General features: G+C 45.0%; 1 protein-coding gene across 1 annotated transcript in view; it reads left to right on the top strand.

The window, feature by feature from the left end:
- LOC146809127 (suppressor of tumorigenicity 14 protein homolog) overlaps positions 1 to 14,491 on the top strand; it is a 144,760-nt gene that overhangs the window by 102,875 nt on the left and 27,394 nt on the right. The gene's annotated exons all lie outside the window — the stretch shown is intronic.

Here is a 14,491-nt window from a genome sequence, read left to right as displayed (position 1 = left end):
AAAAATTCTGGGGAGTCAGTATTGTGGGCATACACGCACACCAAGATGATCCCGTGTCCCATCAGCACCCCCCTCAGTATGCAATAGCATCCCTCTCTATCCCCAATGACCTGATGGCAATGAAACGGGACTCTTTTGTGAATCCGCACAGCAGCGCCTCTGGCATAGTTGCTAAAATTGGCAAAGTACCTGTGTGTTCCCCAGGAAGCAGCAAAGTGAGTTGTTTGTGGACTGTAAGTGTGTCTCTTGGATAAAGGCGACATCCACCTGATGCCGATTTAGATAATGCATCACCTGCCTGCATTTACGTTGATTATTAAGGCCCCTGACGTTCCAAGACATTAATGACAAGTTTGTGGGACTTTCATTCAGACCTATACGAGCCATCTAAACATCTGATAAAGCAATCGTGAACCGGAGCCATCAGTACCACCAGATAACATCAAATTCGTCTCACACCAATGAATGCTTCTGAGATCAAAACAACCTGCCCCAACCCCCCTCCCCCCACCCAGCCGAACCACAAAAACTGGAGGCAATCCCAAAGTAGTAAACAACAAAAAAAAAAGCTCCGAACATATGTGCCATGTGCAGTCAGTCAGTAACAAACGGAGCATCATGTCCAACATAACTCCCATCGGTTTCCACCAACGGGGGGTGGCAACGACCCGGCATCAACCCAGCAATACGCAACAATCGATCATAAATTGTCCTGAGTCCCCAGCCAGCAACAAATGGAATAAGCAAGGGTCAAACCTAGGCACCACATCATCCCACCCCAGAGCCCGCAAACCGATCCTGGCTGGCCATCGATCCACTGTGCGGGGGAGACTGCCCCCCCCGCCGCCACGGGGAGGGCTTTTATTCGGCTTGTATGTACGACAAAAGTCCTGCACCTCCGTAGTATTGTCAAAAAGCCGCACCCGGCCATCGATCTCCACCCGCAACTGCGCCGGATAGAGCATGCCGTATTTTAGGCCGAGATTGCGGAGCACAGCCTTCGCCCCTGCCTATTTCCGCCGGGCCTCCTGAACCACAGCGGTGAAGTCTGGGTAGAAAGCAAGTTTTGAGCCTTGCCAATGAATATCTCCCTTCTCTCTAGCGAGGCGTAAAGCAGTGTCCCGGTCTCGAAAGTTCATGATGCGGGCGTCCCGGATTAGGACGTGGCCCCAGGGAGCGATGTGCCCGCTCCACCACAAAGCCCGGCGTGAAAGAATCTCTCCCAAAGATGTCAGCCAACAGTTTTTCCACAAAGACATCCAGCTGGCCCGTCGCTGTGGACTCCGGAACCCCAATAATATGCACATTATTGCGGCGACTTCGCGATTCTAGGTCCTCTTTCTTAATGGCCACGTCTTTTAATATGCGCTCCATTCTGTCTAATCGCTTGACTGTCTGTGCAGCGCCGTCCTCGATGGCTGAAATCCTGGCCTCCGCCCCGTCCAAGCGACGATCATGGGCCTGTATCTTGGCACCTATGGCTTCCAGCGTTTTATCCAAGGAGTCAAAGCGACTGTCTATGGACCAAAACCCAGCCCTCATCTCCTGCAGCCAGTCGGGTGAAGGGGCGCCGGCCGCTGACCCACCAATCGTGCTTTCGTTCTGCGCCGCCATGTCAGGGGCCCTCTCCGACAATTGCTCAGCAAGCTTTTCAAATGGCAGCATTTTCTGTTTCGGGTCCCTGCGACCCATGCCGCAGCATGTACGACTGGACACCAACCAGCCCTCTCAGGGACCCGGTGAGGGCAGCGTGGCAGAGCGGCACCAGCTCAACCAGGCAGTTCAGACCATAGAACGCTGTACGGGCCTCCAGGCAGCACTGCCCCAGGACAAGCGTCACAGCAACGCGAAGACCAGGCCGCCCAGCAACCGCTACTCTGGTCCGGACCAAGGATTTCCAGCGCGGCTCTTCAGGACTCCCTCAGGACGCGGGACCAGAAACCCATGCCGGCCCCAGCAGCGCAGAACACAGGGGTCAGGCCGTAAGGGCGGGAGGCCCAGGCGACCGGTCAAACAGGCAGGACAGCCCAGCACCCAGAGCACACGCCACCAACAGACACCCAATGAAGGGGGCAGGAGCGACCCAGGTGCCCGGCACAGAATGGTAAGCCTCCACGCCCCCCACCACCGCAAACCAGCCGCCGTCCGCCCCCTCTGGCCTCACCCGCTTAAGTCAGCGAGGGACTCTGGTAAGCTAGGCTAGCGGAGCCGCCAAGCGGCGCCGGGCAGCCGCTGACCACTCGACCAGCCCTGCACGAGCAACAGCCGGGGGGGGGGGGCGAGGCAGACCCCGTCCAGCCCGCTCCCAGGTGTCCACACCTCCCCCTCCCCGCGGTATCTGCGTCCGTGCCGGCCTCCGCCGTCTCCTCGACCCCTCCGATGCGCCGATTCAAGCCGCCATCTTGTCTCCGCCTGCCCTCCGGGCCAGCCTCCCTCTGGACCGCCGCCGATGGTTCCGCGGGCCAACTGAAGTCAAAGGTTCAACCTGGGGACTGGGGGGGTTAAGCGGCATCGCCCGCTGTCCATTACTCCATTCAGGGGGCCGGGGACAGCTGTGATTTTGCTGGTCTGGCGGCGGAGCTTCAGCACCGCGCAGCCATCTCAGCCCGCGGCTTGGCCACGCCCCCTAGTTGGTGCTTAGCTTGGAGTCCACAATAAGGTTTTGCCCTAAAGCACCAGTGGTAAACGGCTCCATAGTCTAGTAACTCCTGACTGACCTTGGATCTCTGAAAAAGTTCCCAGAGACTGTATGTCAGAGGCATTATGCAATCATTGGGTATAAGGAAAAACACCACAACAAAAGCAGCTTAGTAGAAGATAAACGGCACTATAAAAAACATACACAATATAAAAATACTATAAAGAGGCTAATACTGCAAACACCCTATAAACCGCACCACTGGAATTATGTGTTAGTGCAGCCGCTGTGGTTTTCACATAATTATAGATCAACCGCATTTGCAATATAATCTCATCTGTCGCATAATCTGTAGATTTTAACAACAAAATTTTTTCTAGCTCAGGCGGTTCAAAAGTTACTGAAAATCCAGCGGCGCATGGAGTAAGGCCCTTTACAAAGGTGAACTGATCACCTTTCGGTTGCTTATTACTATATTTAGGTATAAAACTGGTACTAACGAGGTACCACCAATGCTTGGACACTGGCACCAGGTATCACACAAAGTAATATTACAAAATGTGCCACATTATGCTGCATAATTTCCCTTTTCTGGCAGCATAATTTACTGCACCATGCCACATATTTTAACCCTCTCCTGCCGCATAATTCCAGTGGCCGTGCCTTTAAGTAAATGTGTATGTGTATGTTGGGGTCTGTAGAGTGCGAATCTAGCCTGAGATTAGTGCCACCCTGAGTGAAATGTTTTCAAGACTATGGCAGTGCATTCCACGCTAGCCATGCATCACCCAAAAAAGACATTTTGGAATTTTTTTTAAAGGTGTTGCCTTTAGGCAAGGCAGAAAATGATTTCGTTTTGGTGACTTTACCATCACTCAAAATTACAAGAAGGTCTTAACAGGCAACTCTCTTCTCAATTCCTCTATTTGGGATCACTTCTTTGTCCTAGTTCCAAACTAAACAAGCCAATATGTGTAGCATCTGCTGGCAACTTGTTTGCTTCACAGTAGGTGTTTTCTCATGTTTTTTGTAAAACATTATTGGTGGGGGTGCTGCTGGGCCCTCACCAATACAAACATTAACTAAATGCAAGATAATCGTGGTAGTCTCGAAGGTGCCCGTTATCATAGAAGTCTCTGGCACTGAGAAGAACCACTGTACCTTCTGCTCTTTCACAAGAAGATCCACAGACAGTCACTCACACTGAAGTTAGCTACTGTCTGAAGTGGACTGATGCAACAAACCACTGGAAGAAGAGGGTTGGCTGAAAGCCCCTGCAAGTAGGAATATCAAAAGATCTTGGCTATGCCAGACCTAAAAGCGAAGACTATCCACAAAGGTTAATTTGATAGTAAATGTTTGTTTACAACTAAGTTCACCTGTTTTACACCTGCCATAAATGCTCAAGGGGGATCCCTGCCAATTATAAAATCATTTATGTGTGTGTGAATATTTCCACCATGGGTGTGATGGTCTCCGTGCTCTAATTCATGAGGGCAAATAAAGTGGTGTTCCAAGTCATGGTTAGCCTTGGAAGTTCATGAAAATCCACAAACAAGAACATTTGTAGGCATTTGCAAACTCTTCTCATTCCCCATGCCACCCTAAAAATTACTGGAATTTACTTCATACAAGAGCTGTTGTAAATCCCTTTCTAGGGATAGAAAGGGGATGGCTTGTTACTAACTTATTACCAGATTTCACAGTGGGTTTAGAGGAGAGAGGGTTCTCAACTGGGATAATATTTTCCCTGTGGATAAGAAAGAAATTAAATAAGTATTTGCACAGGGAATCTTATTCCGCTGTGCAGAGTTCTCTGGAGAACTCCACACAAGAGGCATGGGGTTCAGATGAGAAGATCACATTACCTTCCAGGAATCCACATGGTAACCTGGTCATCGGGCATCCATGCATGCGGATTCCTGTGAATGTCTGAGAATCCTAGAAAGTATTACAAAAAGAATGTGCACGCAAGTGTAGATTTACTACTTTCTTTATGAATAGTTTCCAATATTTTCTCTAAGTTGGCTGTTGAATGATTAGGAAATCCTTAAGAAAATTCTGGTGATCAGTGTGCGTGTTTGATCATGGGGCATTTACCAGATCCTCCTCAAAAACATTAGATGATCACTTTACTTTTTGCTAAGATTGTGGTTCGTAATAACTGTCCTTTAGAATGCATTTGTCACACCAAGAGTCACTGCACCCAAATTCCCAGGACTTCTGTGAAAGCGAATATCTTCCACCAGCTTCCCTTGCGAATACGGATACCAGTGACTATCCCTCAGGGCAAAGTGGAGCGAAAGAAAGAGGGAATGTTCTGGGGCAGTATTATGGTAAATGCCCCGGGCACTAAGGGCGTGTGCACCCACTTTGCTCGCCCTCGGTCACTTTGTTATTATATAAAGGGCCACCGATGCTTGTGTGGCACTTTCTGTAATACAGATAGCACTGGCACACATAGCACCAGCTCTATCACCGGAGGGTGTTCCCTCATTTGTGTGGGGTTGGAGCCCCATGCAAATGAGGTAATCTCTTTTCCTCTGTGCCTGCGCTGTATTATAGGAGCGGGTGCAGAGGTTAAGAAGCTATCGGGTGGTGCACTGTCAGTGCACCCCCTGATGGCAGACCTCTGGAAGGGGGGGGAACAGGGGGTCCTATGGACACCCCTTCCCCCCATCCCTCCCCCCCCCCCTCCGAATTCCCCATTATGGGCAGTTGCAGTCACTCACTGCACCCGCCTGCAAGAGGTGGTCTCTCTCCTCTTAAAAGTGTAGGTGGGTTGCCATCTGCACAGTGAAATAGAGCGGCTGCTTCAAAGCCCCTCTGTTTTTCACTTGAATAAATTGCCCCCAAGGCAGCATGAGTTCGCACCAGCTCTGGGGGCAGCGCATTCAATGTAATAGCGACCTGAGAATATAAGCAACTTAGAGTGGATGGGTTGTCAAAGTTGCCGGGCAGTAGTGCAATACCTTTGCCCAAGCAACGCCTGACAAGGTGTGCCAGATCCAACCCACCTACCTCCTCACTTCCAGTTGTCTGTGTATAGCGCTTATTGGAGCAAAACATAATTGTATGTCTGTGGAGTGCATGTGCTCCCGTAGGCATGATGGCGCTGAATAACAGATGTTTATTACCCCACTCGCAGATAAATATGTATAGATTACTTGCCCTTTCTTAATTTGTTGGAGTGCTGAATGCTTTCTAATAATTGTGGCCTCAATGCTTTAACCCAGTGTTTTCCCCCAAAACTTTGGAACCACAGCATATTTTTAGGATGCCAAGCTTTCGCAACCCACCTAGCTGCACTGGCGGTAAGGCGGGCAACCTGTAGCACTCACTTGTTTAGCACATTCTTGTTCAAATGAAAATTACACTTGCACAGACCGTTTCATTGTTAACAATTTAATACTGTGTCAATCCAGTTTCAGTGAATGTTTGTCATTTGTGCATCTTCCAGTAATTCAGTACCTTGATGTGTTTGGCTGTGTTAAATTTTTGCTAGTGATTGAATGGCCATGAGCCTTATTATAGACTTCCTGGAGAACACTTGTAGGTGGAGGTGCCTCTTGTGCAAAGTGAAAACAAATCTGAGGTTAATCGTGCTTCCCTCCTGGACCAAATTGTGGGGTTCTAGGCAATCTAAATTTTGCTTGCACCTTCATATGACATGAGGGTACCTTGAAATACTTGTGGTCAAGGTATCTGCTGTTTAGAACTATCTTTTGTTTGAATTATTAAACTATAATGTTATCAATCTATCCTAACAACCAACAACCCAGAAGGTTCCTATATAACTGACTCTGCAGGGAGGAACGTTTGTTAATGAAATACACTTTTTATTTAAGAAGAGACTGTATATTCTGACATTTGTTGAGATTGTTGTGGATACCAGGAGACTACTGTATGTGTAGTAGGGAAGGGGTGTGTTCGCAGCTGATCCTGTTTAAACCTCAGTTTTTGAATTGGACCAAAACGTGTTTTACCTAGTGCATCAGAACTTGTTCAGTCATCTCCGCACTCTGACTACTAGATCCAACTATCTGTATGCGTTGCTGTCCTTCACTGCAACGGGGAAAGCTGGCCAATCAGAGGAGCTATTGACAAGCCTACAAGAATTGCTGGTGGCTGTGCTAATCCTAACGTGTGTTTGTGAGCACGATCACCAGGGTTCACTTTTTCTGTTTCCACCCCGTGCACCTACGGGGGCAGTGCATCCTATACTTAAAAGGGCCCCTGGTGTCCTTTTAGCTCCCATGCATAGGATGGTGGGTGGGTGTTAATCCTGCTGAGCAGGACCCCTTAAGTTCTTGTGGCAAGATACACTCCTTCAGTCAGAGGTATTCTTCAGAAAGGACACAATTATTTCAGACAACCATACATGAATGCTTTACTATCAGCCCGAGGTGCAAGTCCTTAATGATACAAAGCAAACATGAATCACAGTCCATGTGACCGGCGCTTGAGAACTGAGCTTTGCCCTGAATCAGTGTGTATCCTTTAGCCTCTCTTCAGATTATTCTGAAATAATTGTCCTCAATGTCATGTTATTTCACACAACTAGTTATTTTCCTTAAGCCAAGGCTTTCTTATTAAAACTCTGATTGCTAGGGTGTCCTTGAAGAAAAAGGGGATACTAAAATTAGAAGTGCCTGGTTGGTGCACTTATCTGAGGTCCTTGTAATGGGCTGGAACAGCTGCAGCATTACAGCATAAAGACGGTCAAAGTTAAGGCGATGGGGGCATGTGGGGGCCGGTTTATTGACCAGGTTCCAGAGTTCGAAGATTGTTGGAAGCTGACTTCGAAGGGAAGGTGATCAAAGAGGTGCTTCTGGCCTCCAGCTTCCATGTGAAGATGTGCAGGTTATTCTTGTCACAGGTGGAGGGCTCAGAATCCAAGGGCAGTGCTGCTGGGAGACACAACTCTCTATCTCAAGACAAGGCAGAGGAAGCATGGGCCTGTGCTTGAAAGCTATATTTATTGCCTATCATACAAGTGTTTATCTGGAGCATTCCAGAATATTACTGAGTTTATCCTGTCAATTAGAATGCTGTCCCTGACAAACTGAGGGAGGGGGTGGAAGCCTTTAATTGGGTGGCAGGGCCGCTAAATAAAGAACATGCAAGTATACAAGGCGACCTTGAGGTCGGCATATAATGAAGGCTTTTAACTAATCGGCACCACCTGTTTGCATTAGCAGTTAAGTAAACTGATCTTGAAATGGTGCACTCAAACTAAAGCACACAGCATGCCTAAATAAAGTGCACTGCAGAGTGCATTGCACCTGCCCATCTAGAAAACCGTGGCAATAATGGGGAACAAACAGCACAGGCAAACCTGTATGTGACAACAGTTATAGTTCAGAAATGCGTATCATGTTAATGCTTTCCCATTTCTGATAATTGACCAGGCTTTGTTGTCTCCCTAACTGCCTGGGTAGTTTGAATTAGGCAAATTAACTAAAAAGTATGTCCTTAGTTGATACTAACCTATTGAGCAACTGATCTACATATTCCACATTTGCAGGCCATTGTTTCTCTCTATTCCCACCCCCTCCCTTTTTTGCTTTTACGCACAAGCTCTTGTAGTGCTGTGTACGGCTTCATAGGTGCAAATGCTCGTCCACACACCTTGGAAGCTGGTGACTACTCTACTCTTTGCTGATAGTTATGTCATTGTTTTGCTTGTTATGAAACTCCTAACAAACTATATTTAGAACTATGGGTGGGCATAACTCTCATAATTCAGTGTAGTGCAATCAAGCGTAATTACCGAAGAATCCCACCAAATTATGAGGAATTATGCGAGAAGAGGAATTCTGCGTATTGGCACAAAAATGCCCCTTTGCATACAAAATGGACGCAAGGGTGCACTAAGAAAGGGTGCAAAATGCAAGAGAGCACAAATAGCGAGAACGACCACCCACTCACACTCACTAAATGTACTCTTGGAGTAGGATGTTTTCCCCAACATACTCCGCATTAAGTGCTATTTTCTTAGTGCAAAGGGACTCTTCTGTCCAAAGTGGATGCATTTTGTGTTTAGAAATAGTGCTAATTCCAGCAGAACATGAATAGTTCGCTAAGTGTGCTTTCAGGGAAGAATCCCCACACTCCTCTCAATTACTCCAAATTATGCAAGCAGGAGGAGCAATTGCTTTATTATCGGTAATTCGAGTCCAAGAATAACGCAGAAACACCAAAATTAACCCGGCCTCATTGAAATTCCATACAGGTCTATTTTGAACCATCCTTATTGTAATGTGGCAGAATGGTATAAGCAGAGACATAAGGCACGCAGAGGACTCGCCCCTACAATGTCTTTCAATGCCTTCATGGCTGCATTTTCCCTAATCTCGTTTAAGAACATAGTAAAACTGTCAAAACAGACAAATTCCTTCTCGAGTGGCTTTGTGCCTTCTAATCAAACAGTCCAAACTATTATTTTTGATAAATTGATTTCTTTCAATATACACACAACACACCTTCGGTAGAAAATCTTTTTGATCTAAGATTCTCTGCCTTCATTAATTTCAAGTACTTGTATATCCAAGTCCCAGTTCTATTGAAAACGTTCCAAACAATGTAATGCAACCATAATTGTTCGTTGTTAGGAATGATACAATTGTTTAAATGTAAGAACTCAATTAGTCTAACTTACCTCGATGGGGCACGTCGCCCCCGATATAACTAGATACTGGCTGATGTTGCATTTATTTCTAAATTTAAGCATTGAAGTACTGAAGTGAATATCGATCATAAGATATGTTGCATTTGTATAGTGCACCGGGAGAGCTTTCAAATTACTGACTGAGTACTTCTCATTGGCCGGTTAACAGCAGACTCAAGTCATATTAAGTGAAGTAAACGTAAGTATGTATGTACAAGAATGCGCATTTCTGATAAATTATGTATTGCATCAGAATCCAGTAGGAGCGCATTAGCGTTCTATATGCAACTTCAATTGATAAAATGCTCAGCCAAATAATGCTTTTTTTTAATTGCGATTCAACCAACGACCGGTATACTTTAAAATCCTTTATAATGCTCATTTTACCACTGGAATACAAGATTACAAAATGACAGAATGGGCTTTAAATTTGAAATAGCCCTTTCCTAGTGGTCATTGGTTATAAACTAAACAATGTGGATGAACCCACTGAGTAAATGGGATATTCACTGTTGTGGTAAGCTCATGGAACCATTAGGTTTTCTTAAAAGACCCCTCCTACACCAACCTGGTTGGTGTCATGCTTCATCATTGGGGTCCCAACCGGGTGGCCAAATGCCCCCTGGTTGTGCTACAACGCCTGATTACAGCTGAGCTGGTGTGGTCTGATTTATGTGAAGTGTTGTGAATTAAATCTCTGGGAATCCTTGCCTGTAGTATTTATTATTGACGGCCCAGGATATAGTTAAAAACTGGTGGTGCAACTATTGGAGGGGTATTATTACTCCTAGTTGTCTAGTGAAGTGGTCAACACGTTTCAGCCCCAAAAAAGAAGCATAGTGGGCTTTCTTCAGGACCGGGTGAGTGAAAACATGAGTGGCAAAAGAAGATGTCACGTAAAATTGTGAAGTACCTACACACGCGCTAAGGTGTGTGGTAGTAGTTATGGGTGTCGGTATACTTAGACACTCTGTCAAAAACCTGTTGGGAGGAATCATAGTAGCAACATAAAATGCAATCTTAAATTTGTGCCTCTGTTTGAGTCTCAGGTAAGTGGTCACAACAGTGAGATAATACGTAGCCATTGTTGAGTGGCGGCGAATGCTGCTAATGACTCCTGATGCGCGCAGCGACTATATTACATCATGAAACAGTGGATCTCTGGATTAGTGGCTAAGCAGCTTAGGCGGCGTATCGGCATAAAGGTTTAGTGTGCAAATAAAAATAATAATAAAAACAGGGCCAACGTGTAACCCTGTGTAGGCCCTTGGTGAGTTGTAGCACAGGAAGCTCAGCAAGGGGTGACCACTCGTGATTGAATGTCATGCGGTCACCTAAGGTGGTATGCAGTTTAAAAAGGATTAGATTGCTAGCATGCAAAATCTTACATTTAAATTGCTCATAATTACACTAGATTTAAGTGCTAGGCAGAGATTCGAGGCTCAGGAGGGGTATCGTCTGTAGTTCCACTCTGAGGAATGAAGAGCGGGAGACATCGTGAGCAAAGATTTTCAATGGTGGTCTAGCATCTGGGGAAGAAAAGCGGATGCGCAACCTTACTTGGTGCAGGTCAGTATCCCACCAAAAACCTGTTGTCTCCCGTAGTCCCAGCTGGTTATGGCATCCCGTATGCCGCGATTTTATGCAGCGTGACGCATTCGCTGACGTGGGAGAATGCACGACCTATGAGTGACTGGGCATACCGAACTCTCCGAGCGCATGTGCGAAGATCAGGTTAATGTATGGCAGCTTGTACGCGAATGCAAGTGTATTGTGTGGTGGCCATTTTAGGAGGGGGATACTGAATTTTGCAAGGTTTACAGTGGGCATTAGAGTACCTCAGTAGAGACATTTGAGTCCCGGCCAGTTGCGGTTGAACAGTAAAGTATACATGATGAAACGAATATGGGAAATTTGTAAAGTGATATAGAGAGGCAGACGTTAAAGTTCTGGGTGTTGGGTTTAGAAACTTATGGTCACTGTAGGTGTGGTCGTGCCTGATTAGGGGTTGCATTGGACCTTAGGAGTAGGATTGTCAGACTTCGATAACCAGTTGCATTAGGTTAAAACCCGGTTCTGGGAGACCCATGGTGTGGTTTATCAAGAGGAGATATCAAGATGTTTCCATCCTCATGAGCAGGACGGCAAGGAACCTGTAAGGATGACCGAGTATATACAGCTAGTGTGCCAGTTGAGAGCCTCATGGGTGTTTCCTGAGGCTGTTCCACGGAATGTTGTCATATAGGTCTGTCACATGACTCTACAGGCGGTAAATCCATCTTTGCTCTTTCTCTAGGATGTAGATCAGGTAAATTAGGGTCTAGTGTTTCAATCGCGACCCACTGCATGTCATTTAGTTGTGTGATCTACCTCTAGAAAGTGGTTAGTCAGTTGTGTGGTATTTTTCTTACATCTGATGGTACTGCGATGCTCACAGATCCGGGTCTTTATCTTGCAGTTTGTCATTCCGATTTATGTGAGGTTGCCGGGGAATATGATGCGGTAGATAATTTGCAGTATTGCAGTTCGTGTGCTGCCTGATTTGCCATGTTTTTCTGGGTTCCAGATGTAGACTTTGTCATTTCTGTGATGTGGCATACACTGCATTTGCCACATGGGAAGTGGCCAACAATGTTCGGGAGCCCCAAGCATTGAGAACTGTTTGTAGGTTGTTGCGGAGGAACTGGGTGTGTTGACACTAAGGTGTCTTTTATGGACCTGGCTCCTTTGTGTGAGAGAAGAAGTGGTTCCCATTTCAGATTGCCGGTGTGGAGTATCTTCCAGTGTTTTTTGATGATCTGCGATATGTTGTTCGAGACTGCGTTGAAAGTGGTTACGCAAGTTAGGGGGGTAGGAGTTGGTTCTCGTTGTGTTTCAAGTAGACCCTCACAGTTTTGGTTGCGTGTTTCTTGGCTTTCTCCTTTCTCTGTGATATGCCTCGGGTAGCCTCGATGTTGTAGTTTTGTGCTCAGGTTGTTGGCCTGGCTTTTGAAGTCATGTGCATCACTGCAGTTTCTGCGAAGCCGAAGAAACTGTCCGTAGGGGAGATTTTCAAACAGTTTTTGGATGGAAGCTGGTGTAATGTAAAAGAGTTGAGGGCAGTGGGTTTGAAGTGTGTGTTAACTTTTCAGTCCCCCTCCCACTGCTTGTATCTCCAAGTCCAAAAAGGTCATATTGTGTTTGTGGAAGCTATGTGTAAATGTAAGGTTGGGATCACAGGTGTTTAGCCATTGGGAGAATGTGGTGAGGGACTGCATGTCCCCTTCCCAGATCAATAGGATTTAATCTATGTAACGTTTGTAAAACCTGATTTGGGGGACCTGCAGCATGTTATCGTTGAGCAGGTATTAAGTTGTTCACGTACAGACCTGCCACACTGGGAGCGAAAACGCTCCCCATTGAAGTGCTATATTTCTGTAAGTAGACTTGTCCCTTGAACTCAGTTATTTTTTTTTATTTTTTTTTAATTCTGTTTATTATATTCATCCAAATTATAACAGTCATCCAAATTAATATTATAAGCGATAATCAGTACACCAACAATTCTTATGAATCTACAAACATGACAATCGCATATAATTAGACATAATAGTGCAGTACAGGACATTCTAGCCAAAATACAGTGGGATTGAGTATCTCAAAGTTATCTTTGAATGCTAGTGTTGCACATTCCAATATGAATCATTTGGGAGTTTGGTAGTTCCAAGTGGCATCATCAAGTGCGGATTTCAGTACTCTGAGGGTGTCGCCTTGCGGTGGGCTCGTGTATGGACTCTCGACGTCAAGACTGACCAGGAATGAGGTCTCTGGGTTGTAGGCCAAGGTGTTGATTAGGCCCAAAAGGTCCTTCGTGTCTTTGAGGTAGGTGCTGGTAGACTGAACCATAGGTTGTAGGAAAAAATCACAGTAGCATTAGAGGGGTTCTAGTAATAACCCTTTGTCTGAAAAAAATAGGCCGCCTGGGTGCTGCTATTCTGTTTTGATGTATTTTTGGGACTATATAAAAGTATCTTATTTTTTCCGGGTTGGATGTAAGGAACTGTGCTTCCTATTTTGTGATTTGTTCAGTGGTTTCTGCTTCTTCTACTAGTTCAAGAATACGTGTTTTGAGAGATTCACTGGGGTCCTGGGTGAGTTTTTGATAGTTCTTGGTGTCATTTAGCAGGCGTTTACATTCCAAACGATAGTCATCCTTGTTTAAGAGGACGGTACCTCTGCCGTTGTCAGCTGGTTTTATGACAATTGTCTCATTTGCGTTTAGTGATTTAAGGGCTTGGTTATATACATGGGAACCTGTATTTCACAACATTTGCACGATACTATGAATTCAGCTGATCTCTTCTGAAGGGGTAAAAAATGTATGAAGCCACACATTTTATAGATATTGTGTGTCTAGCATTGTCACAATTGTGTATACACTAATGGCTTATCAGTGTAAAAACTAATTTTAAAATATTGCATCGTTAGTCAATTCAGTGGTCCTAATCTTTCATTGCTTTGCTGAAGAACTGCTCAACTTAAATATACTGAAATTAATACTTACCAAGAAAAGGTGGATTTTTTATATTGAACTCCTCATCATTAAAGTTCTTTGAAAGTGCCTTTCCAAAAGCGTTCTCCCAATTATGTAAAAATGTAAATTTGCTATGGATGAATCGAGAGAGAATGATGTAGAATAATCCGATAACCGTTATAATGCATAGGATCAATCATTATTACTATTCTGTATTTGCGAACTAGGAAGTTTCTCAATTGAGATTTGATGATCCGAATGCATATGCTACTTAGTAAATTTGGACATTTAAAGAACATAATTGAATATGATAAGATGCAACAAACCAAACATTTTGTTAAACAGCAGGATTTCCTTAACATTATTTGTAGTGGGTGGTGAACAGAGTAGATTTATTGAGCAAAAAGGGTGGCAAACAGAGTGTCAACTGGAATCTACCTGAAGACTAGAATCTTACCAAAAGCTTGCAAATAAATGACTTTGTTAGCCTAGTTAAGATTATCATTAATTTTAAGAAATTGCAGCATTACTGTCATTCTGCAATTTTTTTTTAATTTAATGATATTGCGAAGATAGGGTTTACACTCCTTGCCTTCATTTTAGATGTTTGTTTTACTAATTGCTCTTGTGATAAAGTGACTTGGTGGCTACAGAAATATGTTTATAATGC

This window comes from Triturus cristatus, chromosome 7 (assembly GCF_964204655.1).
Source record: "Triturus cristatus chromosome 7, aTriCri1.1, whole genome shotgun sequence".
Taxonomy (NCBI): domain Eukaryota; kingdom Metazoa; phylum Chordata; class Amphibia; order Caudata; family Salamandridae; genus Triturus; species Triturus cristatus.
This window is presented reverse-complemented; position numbering and strand designations above follow the sequence as displayed.